An 18169-nucleotide genomic window follows, 5' to 3' on the forward strand; every position below is an offset into this window, starting at 1 on the left:
AAGACTTTGATTTCTTTTATGTTGCCGTGACTGATACATGATGTTAACAAAAACGGTCCTAGGAAGAAGTTCGAGTGAGTAATGTGTTTTTATTAACTAGTTCTAATTAGATATTGGATTTATATACACTAAAATGTGCATGCATTTATGCTGTCAAAATCTTTAAAATATGCTATGTCATTTCGAAAACGTGCACTGAAGTTTTAATTTTAGGCTTACGCATTTAGGTACTTACAATGTACATTCTTCCTTAGACATCATTCTGGTCGTTGCAATTAGATTTGAAGTACACAATGAATTTTCTCCAAATGCTGAGGTGGTAAGTTTATGACGTTTATCATTTAACACAAGTTTGCATGCTGAGAAGGACCTTTCCACGTCTACAGATGTTATTGAACAAAATTTGAAAGCACTTACTAGTTCTGGGGAAATTTCTTCTGGAAGCACATTTTCACCTTGACGATACTGTATTTATCCACAGAATATAAACACTTTGTCAGGATTTCTCCCTAAAACAGCGTATAATATACCACTTAATTTTTCTGCCATGGTATGAAAGAAAAATTTCACAACCTCGAGCGGGAATCGAACCTGCGACTTCCTGTTGTCCGGTCAGGCGCTCTACCACTGAGCTATCGAGTTCGTCTCACGCCAAAGGCTTGGAATTATCCTTTCATACTGGCGACTCTGTTATAGAGTACTGTCCATAGCGTCTGATCTAGTCAGCACTGCTTATGGCTTGAAAGAAACTTTACAAATATAATCTTCATCTTACGATGTTTTGGTGACGTATACACGTCCGTTGATGTGACATATTAATGAATTTAAATACTATTATCGTCACAATCATGCCATGATATGTCACATCAACGGATGTGTATATGTCACCAAAACATCGTAAGATGAAGATTACATTTTCTGCACAAGTTAAAGAAGTACCTTGAAGTTTATTCTCAACCTATTTGAGAATTGATAAAGATTCATGTAAAGACAAACCACATTTTTTTCGGTTTTTTTTTGTGGCTTCAGCTGTAACTCTGAAATGTGCCTTGATTACAGCAAGTATCTTTGCAAATATTCGGTATTAAAATATTCTGTGAAAGTGGTAGTGGTAGTGGTGGCGGTGGCAGTGGTAGCAGTATGATTCCAAGCTGGACATTTTTGTAAATGTTCTTGATTCATCAGAAAGTCTTCTAATGTTGAACTGACAAAGGTTCAGTTGCATTTAGCGCACCAATGAATTCTTTAACTGCATTGAAATTATCTAAATAGAGAGAATAGCTTCAATCAATATACACCAGAAGGTAAGTATTGGCTCTGGGGGTAATGGGAGGTCTGTAATTTTTTTCTTCGTAAGCATTAACTTTGGAGGGTTCTCGCAAACACTCCTGCTTCCAACTGTAAATATGAATGTTATTTCCCAGTAACATCACGTGATTTTGTCAGTAGCGTTTGGAGAGGCTCCTTACAGGTGCCTCCATAGTGAAGACTTTGTTATGTTGCCATTCATGTTTAAATATTAATTTTAAAATTAGAAATTTAAAAATGCATGTATTATATGGTTGATGCATGGAAAAATTATGAAATGTGCAGCAACATCTGAAATAAGCAATTATTTCACATACAAAAACAGAACAACATATTGCGAAAGTTAATTCCATATTACAAGTAAAAACAAACTAAATATGCATTTGTGTATAAATCCGATGTCTAGTTATAATATTGTTTAATATATTTAGGAAATGTATCTTTGCCTTAACTTGAATGGTTTTTTCATTGCACGTGTGAGTAAAATTTGGTGACAAAGGGGCTAGCATCAGAAAATTTTGGAATTTTGACTATCTCTGGATATAGGGACAGCATAAACATGAAATTTGAATATGTGTTTTTACAAGGGAGATCTACATAGCAAGTTACAGTTCTACAACCTGGATAACACAGTCAAAGTTGACAGTTAGATCAAGTGATTATATTGTATTGTATTGTATTTATTAACATTCCACGGTATTCATACATTGATTTACTGCTAGAATATGGAACAAGTAAAAAAACTTAATATTATTATAAAATCTTAATTTATAGTAACAGTCTAGATGAAATATATACAGACGAGATTTACAATATAGTCTACTAGTACAACACAAAGTTTTAGTATCAATTTCATGAAGTGTTATTGAATGTCATGAATTCACCTACAGAATAGAAGGTGTGAGAAATTAGGTACTTCTTTAATTTGGCCCTAAATAATTTTATGTTTTGAGTTTCATTTTTCATATCGATAGGGAGGCTATTAAAAATTTTTACTGCCATATAACGCACTCCTTTTTGATAGCACGATGAGTATGAAAGTCATTTTTTTGACGTGTATTTATGCTATGAACTGTTGAATTTGTTACAAAGTTTTCACGATTACATACAAGGAAGATTATTAATGAAAAGATATACTGACAAGCCATGGGCATTATTTGTAGTTTTTTGAAAATAGTCCTACACAATTCCCTAGATTTGGCACCTACTATTATTCTAATTACCAGGGAAAGGATTTATATGTAAATACATATTTACTTATAAAGCTAATATAATTTATATTTTGCATTATCTTTATGTTTCACAATGTGTAGGGTTGAAAAATCCTACTTTTATTTTCCATATTTTTCCATATTTTAGAGTTTAGTACATATTTTCGTTAATTTCCATATATTTTCCATATTTCATATAAAACAGTCCATATTATATTAGGTTTAACAATAAAACAAAACAAAATTCCATTAACTTTTAAAAATACATTTCAACAATAGAGATTTAAACACATGTTCAGTAATCCCTTTAACATCAGAGTTATTTGAAAATTAGCAGTCCTATCAACAATGGGAAAGTAAGTTACAAAACTGTATTAATTTAATTTAAAATTTTTAACAGACTTCAGTTGTGCAGCTCAACAGTTAAATGCCAGTCAGAGTACACATAGGTTCAGTTTTGTAAATCATACTATAAAGACGGTAAATATGCCAAAAGTACGTCATTCAGTCAATTTAAAATCAAAACTAACAAGTTACATTTCAGAATTTAAAGAAGATGGTTTATCAACTGATAATAAAATATTATTTTGTAATTTGTGTCAGTGTGCAGTATCATCTACACAAAAGTTCCTGGTGCAACAACACATTACAACTAGTAAACATCAGGCCAACAAACAACTAAATTCCAAGCAGAGACAATTGTTTTTAACACAACCAACAACATCGAATGTAAGATCTGAGTTTAACATCGACCTGTGCCGTTCTCTCATCTCTGCTGATATTCCTCTCTACAAACTAAAGAATAAGGTCTTCAGGGAATTCCTTGAAAAATATACTCAACATACAATCCCGGATGAGTCAACACTTAGGAAGACGTATGCTCCATCCATCTACGATGAGACAATACAGAAGATAAGAGATGAAATTAAAGATAGTTCAATTTGGGTTTCCATTGATGAGACTCCCGACAAAGAAGGTAGACTTGTTGGTAATGTAGTTATCGGTTTGTTAAGTGAACAATATTCTGAACGAATTCTTTTACATTGTGATGCTCTAGAAAAGTGCAATAACAAAACTATAGTTAAACTGTTCAACGAAGCTATGGGTATCCTGTGGCCAAAGGGTATTATGTACGATAATGTGTTATTCTTTATTAGCGATGCTGCCCCTTATATGGTCAAAGCTGGACAAGCATTATCTGTTGTATATCCTAAATTGACTCATTTTACTTGTGTGGCGCATGCATTTCATCGTGTGGCAGAAGTGGTCAGAGACAATTTCCCTAAAGTAGATTTGTTGATTTCATCAGTGAAAAAAGTATTTCTCAAAGCTCCCAGTAGAGTTAACGTGTTGAAAGAAATGTACCCTGAAATTCCATTGCCACCAAAGCCAATTTTAACTAGATGGGGTACATGGCTAGAAGCAGTTGAATATTATGCCGAACATATAGACTCTATTAACAATGTTCTCCTTGCATTGGACTCTGAAGATGCAGTCTCAATTGATACTGCGAAAACAGTTACCTGTGACATAAGTGTGAAGAATGACTTAGCTCACATTCAGCATACATTTTCATGCATCATAAAAACGCTCAAAAGTCTCCAAAATAGGCACCTTTCACTATCTGAAAGTTTTGAAATTATAAATAGTACTGTGGAACAACTGAATCGTGGTAGAGGTAAAGTTGCAGATGCAGTAAGAGCTAAGGTGGACACTGTAAAAGGTAAAGGTAAAGGTATCCCCGTAACATGCCATGAAGGCACTTGGGGGGCATGGAGGTAGAGCCCCATGCTTTCCATGACCTCAGCACTAGAATGAGGTGGACACTGTACTTTCAAAAAACCCTGGATATGAAGAACTACAAAAGGTTGTTGCTGTGATGAGTGGTGAATCAACAGTGAAGATTAACTTGGACTTATCCCCAGCAGACATTGTGAAATTGAATTATGTACCAGTTACTTCTTGTGACGTCGAACGCTCTTTTAGTCAGTATAAATCTATCCTCAGAGACAATAGAAGAAGATTCACTTTTCAGCACTTGAAAGAAATGTTTGTAACCTATTGTTATGGTAACAGACAATAAAAATTGTGTTTTGTTGAAACTACATTGGAAGATAAGGTACGTCCATTATATTTTTTGTTTAGTTTGATTAAAATGTACCAATATTTAACGTACATAGTCATTTTTTTATAATTTTAAGTCCATATTTAATTCCATATTTTGGTAAAAATCCATATTTAATTCCATATTTTGGTAAAAATAACTACATATATATTTACATATTTCATATATTTTTAGTCCATATAAATCCGTTCCCTGCTAATTACTCTTTTTTGCAATAGAAATATATTGTTACTGTCTGTGGAATTTCCCCAGAATATTATTCCAAAACTCATTACCGAGTGGAAGTATGCAAAGTATATTGTTTTTAAGGTATTAAGGTAAGATGCAGATAAAATGATGAACACAACATTGAAAGAAATACTATGTTTACCTACAGATACTCCAGATTCAGTGACTTACTCTGACAGTAAATATAAAGGCCTTGGTTTATTTCGAATACATGGGAGGCAGTCCTTCAACAAATTAACAGTTGTCACAGTGGCGGCTCGTGAACTTGTGGATTGGGAGAGCTGCAGTAGATTTTGGTACATACAAATTTCACTTCTTGACACCATTACTAATAAGCAGGGAACGGATTTATATGGACTAAAAATATATGAAATATGTAAATATATATGTAGTTATTTTTACCAAAATATGGAATTAAATATGGATTTTTACCAAAATATGGAATTAAATATGGACTTAAAATTATAAAAAAATGACTATGTACGTTAAATATTGGTACATTTTAATCAAACTAAACAAAAAATATAATGGACGTACCTTATCTTCCAATGTAGTTTCAACAAAACACAATTTTTATTGTCTGTTACCATAACAATAGGTTACAAACATTTCTTTCAAGTGCTGAAAAGTGAATCTTCTTCTATTGTCTCTGAGGATAGATTTATACTGACTAAAAGAGCGTTCGACGTCACAAGAAGTAACTGGTACATAATTCAATTTCACAATGTCTGCTGGGGATAAGTCCAAGTTAATCTTCACTGTTGATTCACCACTCATCACAGCAACAACCTTTTGTAGTTCTTCATATCCAGGGTTTTTTGAAAGTACAGTGTCCACCTTAGCTCTTACTGCATCTGCAACTTTACCTCTACCACGATTCAGTTGTTCCACAGTACTATTTATAATTTCAAAACTTTCAGATAGTGAAAGGTGCCTATTTTGGAGACTTTTGAGCGTTTTTATGATGCATGAAAATGTATGCTGAATGTGAGCTAAGTCATTCTTCACACTTATGTCACAGGTAACTGTTTTCGCAGTATCAATTGAGACTGCATCTTCAGAGTCCAATGCAAGGAGAACATTGTTAATAGAGTCTATATGTTCGGCATAATATTCAACTGCTTCTAGCCATGTACCCCATCTAGTTAAAATTGGCTTTGGTGGCAATGGAATTTCAGGGTACATTTCTTTCAACACGTTAACTCTACTGGGAGCTTTGAGAAATACTTTTTTCACTGATGAAATCAACAAATCTACTTTAGGGAAATTGTCTCTGACCACTTCTGCCACACGATGAAATGCATGCGCCACACAAGTAAAATGAGTCAATTTAGGATATACAACAGATAATGCTTGTCCAGCTTTGACCATATAAGGGGCAGCATCGCTAATAAAGAATAACACATTATCGTACATAATACCCTTTGGCCACAGGATACCCATAGCTTCGTTGAACAGTTTAACTATAGTTTTGTTATTGCACTTTTCTAGAACATCACAATGTAAAAGAATTCGTTCAGAATATTGTTCACTTAACAAACCGATAACTACATTACCAACAAGTCTACCTTCTTTGTCGGGAGTCTCATCAATGGAAACCCAAATTGAACTATCTTTAATTTCATCTCTTATCTTCTGTATTGTCTCATCGTAGATGGATGGAGCATACGTCTTCCTAAGTGTTGACTCATCCGGGATTGTATGTTGAGTATATTTTTCAAGGAATTCCCTGAAGACCTTATTCTTTAGTTTGTAGAGAGGAATATCAGCAGAGATGAGAGAACGGCACAGGTCGATGTTAAACTCAGATCTTACATTCGATGTTGTTGGTTGTGTTAAAAACAATTGTCTCTGCTTGGAATTTAGTTGTTTGTTGGCCTGATGTTTACTAGTTGTAATGTGTTGTTGCACCAGGAACTTTTGTGTAGATGATACTGCACACTGACACAAATTACAAAATAATATTTTATTGTCAGTTGATAAACCATCTTCTTTAAATTCTGAAATGTAACTTGTTAGTTTTGATTTTAAATTGACTGAATGACGTACTTTTGGCATATTTACCGTCTTTATAGTATGATTTACAAAACTGAACCTATGTGTACTCTGACTGGCATTTAACTGTTGAGCTGCACAACTGAAGTCTGTTAAAAATTTTAAATTAAATTAATACAGTTTTGTAACTTACTTTCCCATTGTTGATAGGACTGCTAATTTTCAAATAACTCTGATGTTAAAGGGATTACTGAACATGTGTTTAAATCTCTATTGTTGAAATGTATTTTTAAAAGTTAATGGAATTTTGTTTTGTTTTATTGTTAAACCTAATATAATATGGACTGTTTTATATGAAATATGGAAAATATATGGAAATTAACGAAAATATGTACTAAACTCTAAAATATGGAAAAATATGGAAAATAAAAGTAGGATTTTTCAACCCTACACATTGTGAAACATAAAGATAATGCAAAATATAAATTATATTAGCTTTATAAGTAAATATGTATTTACATATAAATCCTTTCCGTGCTAATAAGTATAGGACAAAAATAAATGCACTACATACCGAAAAATCAAAACTTTCTGATTTAGTTGGGAGATGTCTGTGGCATGATTTGCTTAAAAAAAAAATAATATCATCGATTTCAGTCTGAATTTCTGATCGGCAGACACTCAACTTGCAATCTACCAGTTCATTCTGAATTGTCTTAGAATTACCTTAAAACAGTTGCATGTTCCAAATGATTTTTGAGAGGCTCGTTTAGATTAGTCACGAACTGTAGCAACCCACGAATCTTTGAATCATTTTTTTCATCATGTCCCCTAAAGGGAAGTTCATATTAGTCACAAAATTTGATACAATCAATATTTTTTTTAAAATAATTTCACGATTTTTTTCTCACTTCTTGATTATGTTTGAGAATGTTTGTTCTGTTCGATTCACTTAATTGCGCAGCAGTATGAGTTGCATAACATAGCCAACGAAACAACATTTTTCAGGTGAGATTGCGAAGATTCGTGCTTTTTAATTTTTAGGAGCAAATGTCCTAAATCTGTGACACCACTCCTAGTCTATGCAGTATCACCACCGAAGAGGAGGCAACCACAAATGCTCAGCGTAAATTTCATTGTTATACTTCCTTACATATATGCACTATTTCGGCTGGATGAAGCTTGAGTAAGATTTAAGTCTGGTAACGAACGACTCTTTAATTTCACTTCATTACATCAATTTTCTCCACAAGGGAAAGTTGAGAAAAATAAAATTAATATTCTGTAATTCACACACACTCATGCTTGCACATTTGCACTGGTTAAGTTACGGCACTAAAACGTCACACCAAAGCAACACTCAGATATACTGATGGTCAACAATTTCTAAAACTGGAAAAGAAGTTTCTTTCGTATTTTACGTGCTATATCAAAAGGATTATACTCGTGCAATCATTTTGAGTTAAGGCAAATATTAGGTTCTGCTGGAGGCTGGATATATACGTAATAAAAAGGCAAAAGAGAATATTAATTTCGTTATATTAACTCGATAAGATTCTACAACAATAAGTATGTGAATAGAAAATACAAATTTTGTCATTAAGTTTCAAGGGAATAGACGTAGCATTACAATAGCGGTGTGGGAGGGGAGGAAAAATCTTCCCTTGTAGCCTGGCTCTGCAAGCCACTGCAGCGAAATATGGGTTTTAAACAGCAGCAGTTTCCCTCTGCTTCCCTTCACCCCTCTACCCCCTGACAATGCAAGACACACGCTCTGTGATCTGTCCCACCCTGCAGATCCCAGGACGACTTTGAATGCAGTGTCAATTCCAGTACAGTCGACGCGTAAAAAGATAATGCATAAGATAATAGTACATATTCCCAGCCAGATGAAATATAAAGCAATTTACCAATAAAAGCTGTAAGAATTTTTCTACAAATTACAATAAATATTATTTTTATTTTCCTGTCAAAGCAGGGAGTGCTGCAGCTCCGCAGCTCTTATGGACGAGCCGCCCCTGAGTTGTCAACTTTTGATGCAGGGGCGGTTATTCAGGTGAAGTAGGTGAAGTGCCACTTCACCTATTTACGTGTAAAACACAATTTTATCTCCTATTAATAATTCTAGTTATTACCGATTCTTTTCAGTCGTTATGAACAGTGTTTAGTTGTATAAATAGTACCTGTAACCGTCCGCTGAATAGAATAATGTCAACTGTTACGAGCACCGAGCGATGACTATTGGAAATTACAATGCTGTAGAGGTGAAATTATTTGGGCTCTCATTCTCATACAGCACTTGGTTTCCATGGTAACATGACGTCACGCACTAAAGAAAGATTGTGTGAGTGAAGTGCGTTTCTGAGTCTTTCAGTTATGGCGGTCAGCTGTCAGACTTGTAGGTGGAGTAACAGTTTGCAGATCTAACAGTACTAATAATAGAGAAGGGTTGAAGCTGGTCTCCAAGGCTGGGGGCTATTGTTTAAGGGCTGAGAAATTTTACAGTATGTAAGTACTACCTGACTCGAGAATAGTATCCTCATTCCTTGTTTCCAAGCAGCCACCCCGGCAGTGGTAAATTAGCTGGCTCTATGTTATTTTATCAGGAATACACCCATCAGCTCATGAGCTTGCCAGTTTTGTTCCAGCTCTTGTATTTGAAAGTATAAACATGCGCGTAACTGTACACATGTAGTTTAATATTGTGTACGTATTTATTTATTTTATTTATTTGTTTGTTTGTTTGTTTGTTTGTTTGTTTGTTTGTTTGTTTGTTTGTTTGTTTGTTTGTTTGTTTGTTTGTTTGTTTGTTTGTTCGTTCGTTCGTTCGTTTGTTTGTTCGTTTATTCGTTTATTCATTTATTCATTCAACTAGCTAGCTAGTGAGTACAAATTACATTTATAAAACAAAAATGTTTCTAGCCACTACTGTAAGAGCCAGGCTCGTGTATGGTGTGGTCTTAGTCAATAATATAACATAACATTTACAAGGACAGTTTACTAAATACAGTAAGTAACTTAATTCAAACCAATAAATACAACACAAGAGCAAGAATAAAGAAGAAAGAGAAAAAGAGAGAAAAATACAGATTTAATATAAATTGACAATTATTTAATGTATTTAGAGTATATTAGTGATAAGTGTACATAGTGTATTAATCCTACATCATAGTGTATATTATATGTTTAATCACTATAATGCTATTACAGAAATACTTAGGTACCAATACATAGAAAATGTTGATAAATGAGTGCGAAATTTGTATCCCGAAAATGACACGGTTTTGTAATTTATTAGAAATGCAGTTTTGTAGACTTAAATATGAGGATAAAAAAGATGTTTTAAATTCTGGACGACCTACAGTTCCATTTGTTATTTGTTTTATAAAGTGATAAGAAAATAGAGAAGTTGTATAAAATAAATAATCCGTGGTGCTACAACCCCTGAAGGGCCTAGACCGACCAGCCTCACACCCACATGCCGAAGCAGAGGTGGACGATCATCCAACCAGAATGGAGGTATCGTGTGGTTAGCACGATGATACCCCCAGCCATTATAGCTGGCATTCGCAACCGGAGCTCCCCAAGTGCATCACGATGCTGGGTGGGCACCGGTCCCATACACTGGCCGAAATTTCATGAGAAAATTTCTTCTCCCACAAGGACTCGAACCAGCACACATTCCGTAACGCGAGTCCTAGGCATGATGCCTTAGACCGCGACGCCACGACACGGGACGTTGTATAAAATAACTTAAAAAAATTCTTCCAATGAAAGAAGCTTTTCTGTTTGAAAAGATTGAAAATTTCACTCTGAATGCTACATCACAGGAGAACTTTTATCATTAGCCCTGTAGGTTTGCATAGAAATATACTGTCCACCCTCAGTTAAACTCAGACATCATCGACAGGTTTGCTGCTTTAAAATATAGGAGGATTGACTTGGTATGCAAGAAATTGGGAGTCCTGAAATAAATTAATTCTCCTGTTTGCATGTATTCAAGAACTATTAAAATTGTACGTAGTTTACGAATAGTAGGCCTACTCATATATTGGTAAAACTGTTCATGCATTTGTGTATGTGAACAGCACTTCACCTATTTCTTTTACGGTGAGCCGCTACTGTTTTGATGAGATCGGATAATCAGTATATTGCCGACACAAGAGATTTAAAGAGTGAACTGAAAACTAACCTCGGCATGTTACCTTTGGATAACAATTTGATCTCCCCAGACACCATTAAGAACAAAAGAGGTCTAAGTGACTCAAGGAAACTCATGAAAATTTTGCGATTTGAAGAATTTAATAAATGTCAGCTACCACAAAAAGGTAAAAGACTCAGCTTATATCAAGACTTCACTCTCTCAAACAGTTGGGTCAGACATCATACAGGCCTTTCTAGCTCCGAGTGGAGAGATGCGCTGAAGATGACCGGTAATGTTGCTCCTGTACGCGCTGTTCCAGGCAGAACTCAAGACAATAACCACTGTACGCGATGCCACAGTGAGATTGAAACTTTGGCTCATGTCTTGGGTTCATGCCCATTTGGCGAAACTCTTCGTAACAGCAGACATCACAAGATCAGGTCTGTAATCGCAATATGCATTAAGTCCAGTGGCTACACTACCTATGAAGAAGTCCATGGAATAGATACTGGAAGTCATCCGCTTATTGATGTTATAACATTTAAACCTGGAGAGACAAAAAGTTATATTCTGGATCCGACCATCAGATTCGAGATGCATCAGAATCAACCTGAGGATGTTAATCTAGAGAAAAGGAGAATTTATGAACCCACTACCCCTTATTACAAAACATCATATAAACTCAGGGATATAGAAGTCATCGGATTAATGGTGGGTGCTAGAGGAACCATAACAAAACAATTTGTGTCATTCTGTCATAAATTTGGAGTCCCAACAACAACAATTAAGGAAATTTCAATGATAGCTTTGAAGGGTTCTCTGCAGATTTTACGGCGACATTTGTATTTCAATTCAAATTACAGTTGAATTTTCTGTCTATTTTTTTATCTGTATTTTTTTTTTTAATAAATTTTCATTATGTGAAATATTATCTACTGCAAATTTTAGTTCCTTGTAAACAAATTTCTTGTAAGACATTTTTAATGTCATTTTAAATGTTACTGTTTAACATTCTTTGTCTTTGGCAACCTCACCAAGTTGAGGAAGATTGAATTATTATTATATTAACACAATGAAGTAATTATTTGTTCAGTAACTTAACAACTCATCAGTGATTGTAAGTTAAAAGAGTGTATAACAAAATGCATATTTTGTTTTGTTACATCATAAAACGAATCCTTGTATTAAGGGCATCTTTAACAATCGAAAAATAATGGTATTTTATCATCATCCATCTCCTAGTGGTAAATCACTGCAAATTACAAACTGTTTTGAATCAAATCATTCTGCTGGTTTGGATTGTATATGTAGGCAAATGGAAATGATACAAAATTAGTACTGTTAATGAGATGAAGTTGTTTCGGACGTAATAAACAAAATGGGTCCTGACAGTGATTACGAGCAGATCTGCATTTATGAAACTTCATCGGAAATAGAGAAGTAGAGTTATTTCAGACGTAATAGACAACCTGGTCAGGTTTTCTTCAATGAAATGATGACAAACTGAGTGAGGCAAGTTGTCAACTACCTGGAAGCTCACAAAGTTGCTTTTCCCGTCATTTATAGTTATTACCCAATTCGTTTTGAAAGTGAGCAGAAGGAGAGTTGCAGGTATGAAACTTCATCAAACCCAGAATAAGTAAGATAACTTATGTTTGTTGTAGCTGTAAGAAGCAATCTTTGCCTGTCATCTCAACTCTTCTTCTTCATAGTGCAGTGTCATCACAATTGATCCTAGAACAGAAATCTCAGAACCAAAGTATATAATCAATAGCAATGAATTTGATTCTCTACCCAAGGCAGGATAATTCTTAGATAAATTATAATTGTTTCTTCTTTAAAGGATGAGTATGGGCAGAGTGTCACTCAGTTCAAGCAGTTAATATATTTTGCAAAAAGTACTCTTTAAAAATTAATTAATTGATGAACTAGTACAAAATTAAACCCGTTTCTCATCCCAAAGATAGTATAAATTCGTTGTGTTGTGATTGGTTCTTGTGATCACATAACATATGACGAATAAATACACAACTGATCAATTTGCCAATATGTACAATAATTACTTTAATACGCCGAAATAATGATAAATCGATTAATATTCGGATATATTGATAACCACTGGTAATTATACAGATGAATATTATCTTAATCAGAGATCATATGAACGACAAGAGCGAAGAAAATGAAATTTTTTTTTCGTCGCTTTTATCGTTACTCCAATATGCACACCTCAATGACAATGCCTGCTTCAATTCTCTCTAATATAGCATCGCTGCTTCATTTATCGTTTATCGTTGTTCCAACGTGTACGTACCCTAAGAGATACCAATTTCTTCCACTTTTTATTTGAGAGTGAGGTACTATAAATAGCCAAGTTGTCTCTATATTAAAAAAAAAAATGGCTGAAGCTAGAAATACACCAAGAAACAGGAGCTATTTCTGTGAAAGCAATGGATTGCAATGAGATTGGGTTTGTAAATATACGTGACAAAGTCACAATGACAATGCAGTGCTTAAGCACCCATAGCAGTGTTGCCAATTCAGCGACTTTCAACTGTTTTTTAGGGAAACAATTTGTATTAACTTATCTGTTCCTTAAATAGTGATTTAGCAATTATTTTAATATTCTGTAATGACAAAAGTAAAACTTCCTCTAGATAATAAGGAATCTAAAAGGCTCCTTGAATCTAAGAACTTTCCATATGCTTCAGTTGGCAACATAGTTGAATTAATCAATTCAGGAAGGGCAAAGTCTATGATTATGTCTCGTGGCTAGAACATAGTACGAAATGGAAATATAAAAATCGGAAATTTATCGTTTGGAAAGGTGGAAAAATTCAAGCATCTTGGAGCAACAGTAACAAAACATAAATGAGGAGGAAATTAAACGCAGAATAAATATGGGAAATGCCGTTATTATTTGGGTGAGAAGGTTTTGTCATCCAGTCTGCTTTCAAAAAAGCTGTAAGTTACAATTTATAAAACAGTTATATTACTGGTTGTGAAACTTTGACTGTCACTTTAAGAGAGGAACAGAAATTAAGAGTGTTCGAGAATAAGATGCTTAGGAAAATGTTTGGGGCTAAAAGGGATGAAGTTACAGGAGAATGGAGTAAGATACACAATGCAGAAGTAGTTTCCACTTGACAAAATTAGGAATATTAAATCCAGACATTTGAGATGGGCAGAGCACGTATGGGCGAATCCAGAAATGCATATAGTGTTAGTTGGAGGCCAGAGGGAAAAAGATTTTTGGAAAGGTCGAGATGTAGATGGAAAGATAATATTAAAATGGATTTGAGGGAGGTGGGATATGATGGTAGGGACTGGATTAATCTTGCTCAGGCTTATGTGAGGGCGGCAATGAACCTCTGGGTTTTCTAAAAGCCATTTGTAAGTAAGTAACACGGTTGAATTAAGTTACGTGGTGTTTGTTACAAAAATAGTTGGCGTGGTTGTGTAATTATAACATGTCCACTTTTATATAACATATTTATTAATTAGGAAGTTATTTCATTTAGTATTCATGTGAAATTGTAGTTACAGTATTTATATTTGTGTATTAAAATGGAAGGAGCAGGTAAATGCCATTCAAGAAAGCGGCAACGTAATTATTCATCCAGGAAGTGCACAGTCGAGTATCGGCACATAAACCACTGATACACGTTGTTGATTTAAACATAGGTCAATGATCATAAATAAACACTTACGTTTATTCCATGGAGCACGCTTCCGAACAGGGGCAGCAGCATTTCCCCTAAGGATAGAGCCCAGTTTAGGTGTGTGTGTGTATTAATCGAAAAAAGTGTCATATAAACATGCGTCCTATTCTCAATATTTCTAGCCCCTAATTTTCGATTAATACACACACACACACACACACACACCTAAACTGGGCTCTAACCTTAGGGGAAATGCCGCTGCCCCTGTTCGGAAGCACACCCATTCCATGTTATGTTGTTGGGTAGATGCATAATTACCATCATGGTATCATCTAGCCCACTAACGTTTTCATAGTCCTTGGCCACATGTCACTTCTTTTCACCTAACCTTTCAAATATGGCCAGTCTCCAATATCACCGCACACGGGACTGATGTCTTCTGATTTAAGTTTCTTTATGGATTAAATGGAGCTGAGATGGAGAATCTGCCTAGCCTGGAAAGCGTTCTGGGGCTTCAAGTTCATACTCCTAGACAGAAAGATAAGCCGGAAAATAAAATTTCAAACCCTAGAAACATGTGTATATCCTGTGCTATTATACGGATGTCAAACATGGTCGCTAAGATCACAGCAAAAGAACAAACTTCAAATATGTCAACGTAAAATGCAGCGCAAAATCTTAGGAATATCCCTGCGAGACAGGATACCAAACACCACAATCCAACAACTAGCACAGACAACAGACGTCGGACAAACAGCCACACAAAGCAAATGGAAGTGGGGAGGACACATTGCCAGACTACAAGACAACAGATGGACCTACAAAAGTACTGTTTGGGACACACGGATTGGGCAAAGGACGCAAGGCAGACCAAGACGCAGATGGGAGGACATCTTCAAAGATCACGCAGGGCACCAATGGACACGGATAGCAAGGGACAGAGACGAGTGGAAGTTGCTAGGCAGACAACTGAGCAATGACTAGAACAGCAACATGCAAGCATCATTGTTTGAGGGAAGTTTAATAGAGAACAGTGAAAAGTGTAGTGTCAAACAACATTATACCTAACGAACAGCATTGAACCTAACATGGAGTAGCTCGCCAAGTTAGGAAAAACTGAGCTAACCCTACCCAAGGGTAGGAGGCCTTTGCCCTTCATGGGACATATTGGGCTATTTCATTCATTCATATGGATTAAATGAGGGGATAGTTAAATTACATTAAGCCGAGGTACGTGACAAGGTTACTGGGTTAGTCGAGGGGATTATTTAAGTGATATGAGATCGAGGAATGTGAATATTATTTAAGTAGATTTATTTTTCTCTCCTGTGTTGCCAAGGACTCTTGTCACCTCCATCCCTGGACCTAGGTACCCTTTTATGATTTTTAATCTTTGGGGAATGTGAAAGACACTGTACAGAACAAATAACATACTCTGGGATAGCTGGAGGAAAGCACTCTGAGGAAAATCATTTAGTAACAAAAGGGGTATTGCACAGTGTGATTACCAGTGGTGTAGCGTCAATGTGTAAGCTAAAAAGTTCAGCTTCCCCAGTTAATAACTTCATAATAAACCTGCAGTTTATGAGCAAAATTATTTATTAATTTTAATACAGTCTATATTTATTAAATGTTGTGATGCGGCAGCTCAGGATGATTTGTGATACAGCAATAAACATGAAGCCTGCACACACCAGCTTCCAATCCCCTCCACAGACTCGTTTCTTTCACGCATTCTTCTGTGTAACTCACCATGAAGATTTTCCATACATTTCTAACTAAACTACCCTGGTCGCAAGAAGCTAGCTTTGGCATTGGAAAGAATTTAGTTTTCCAGTTATCCCTTTCGTTGGTTGTGTTCAGTTGAAGTGTTAGTGTACACTATGGCTGATATAATAAATAATGAGTGAAGTGACAGTTTCTGACACTAATTTATGTAGTCAGAAATAGTCTTCTGATAAAGACTTTAATGTTGATTGACGTAATTTTACTAACACTGTATTTTTTATTTTATTGGGTTATTTTACGACGCTGTATCAACATCTAGGTTATTTAGCGTCTGAATGATATGAAGGTGATAATGCCGGTGAAATGAGTCCGGGGTCCAGCACCGAAAGTTACCCAGCATTTGCTCGTATTGGGTTGAGGGAAAACCCCGGGAAAAACCTCAACCAGATAACTTGCCCCAACTGGGATTCGAACCACCTGGTTTCGCAGCCAGATGCGCTGACCGTTACTCCACAGGTGTGGACACTAACACTATCTATTGACTGTTAATATTGTGATTTCTCTAAATATGACAAGGAGTGAGCTAATGTTAAATTATACGTAGGCTATGTGTCTATTTCTTAGAGATACTGTATGTGTAAACTATGAAATCATATTTTACTACCATCTGACGTGATGCCTTATTGGTGTTACTTATGAGGTTCCAACCAGTCTTTGGACTACTGATTTGACATCGACTACTATTTATTTTCAGTTGGTAGAGCAGCTGGCTACGGACTGGAAGGTCCGGGGTTCGATCCCAGGTGGTGACAGGATTTTTTCTCGTTGCCAAACTTTCAGAACAGCCCCGAGGTTCACTCAGCCTCCTATAAAATTGAGTACCGGGTCTTTCCCGGGGGTAAAAGGCAGTCAGAGCGTGGTGCCGACCACACCACCTCATTCTAGTGCCGAGGTCATGGAAAGCATGGGGCTCTACCTCCATGCCCCCCAAGTGCCTTCATGGCATGTTACGGGGATACCTTTACCGTTACCTACTATTTATTTTAAGGCTATATTTTTGCAATACGATTCCTCATACATGAAAGACAACTTGAGTTAGCTTCCCCTGCTCAAAATTTCATGCTATGCCACTGATGATTACGAATTTCGTTTGCAGCTGAGGGAAATACTAGCACACACTGATTTCTGGATTTTTTATACATAAATATGAGAATAAGGCTCTACAATAATGAATAACTAGAAGAATTGCACTGTGCATTCTCAGTATTAGGGATGCTGAAATTTATTTTGTTTTGGTACATTGAAAATACTCCCGTTTTGTGTTTTGAAAATACTACCTACATGCTAATTTAATTCTACTATTGTTTAATTCTCGTGTCCTCTTACTTCAGTGTATAAGGAAATTTGCAGCAATATACTAGTACATGAGATACTCCATATTGTATTTTTGGTCCAGGGAAATGACTCCCTTATTGTGTTTTCAAAATATGCACAATGTTAATTTAATTCTGCCGTTGTTTAATTCTAGTTTCGCAGTCAGACATGCTGACCACTACTCCAAAGTGGTGGATCACTTTTAAATATGTGTATTTTTAATCTACATCTTACGATGTTTGGTGACATATATACGTCCGTTGATGTGACATATTAATGAATTTAAATACTATTATAGTCACAATCATGCCATGGTATGTAAGAAAAATTACACAACCTCGAGCGGGAATCGAACCTGCGACTTCCTGTTCTCCGGTCAGGCGCTCTACCACTG

General features: G+C 35.5%; 1 protein-coding gene across 6 annotated transcripts in view; it reads left to right on the forward strand.

Annotated features, from left to right (window-relative positions):
- Window positions 1–18169, forward strand: part of LOC138696941 (proteasome inhibitor PI31 subunit-like) — a 70257-nt gene that overhangs the window by 41580 nt on the left and 10508 nt on the right. The window lies entirely within an intron of this gene.

The sequence above is a fragment of the Periplaneta americana genome, chromosome 3 (assembly GCF_040183065.1).
Source record: "Periplaneta americana isolate PAMFEO1 chromosome 3, P.americana_PAMFEO1_priV1, whole genome shotgun sequence".
Taxonomy (NCBI): domain Eukaryota; kingdom Metazoa; phylum Arthropoda; class Insecta; order Blattodea; family Blattidae; genus Periplaneta; species Periplaneta americana.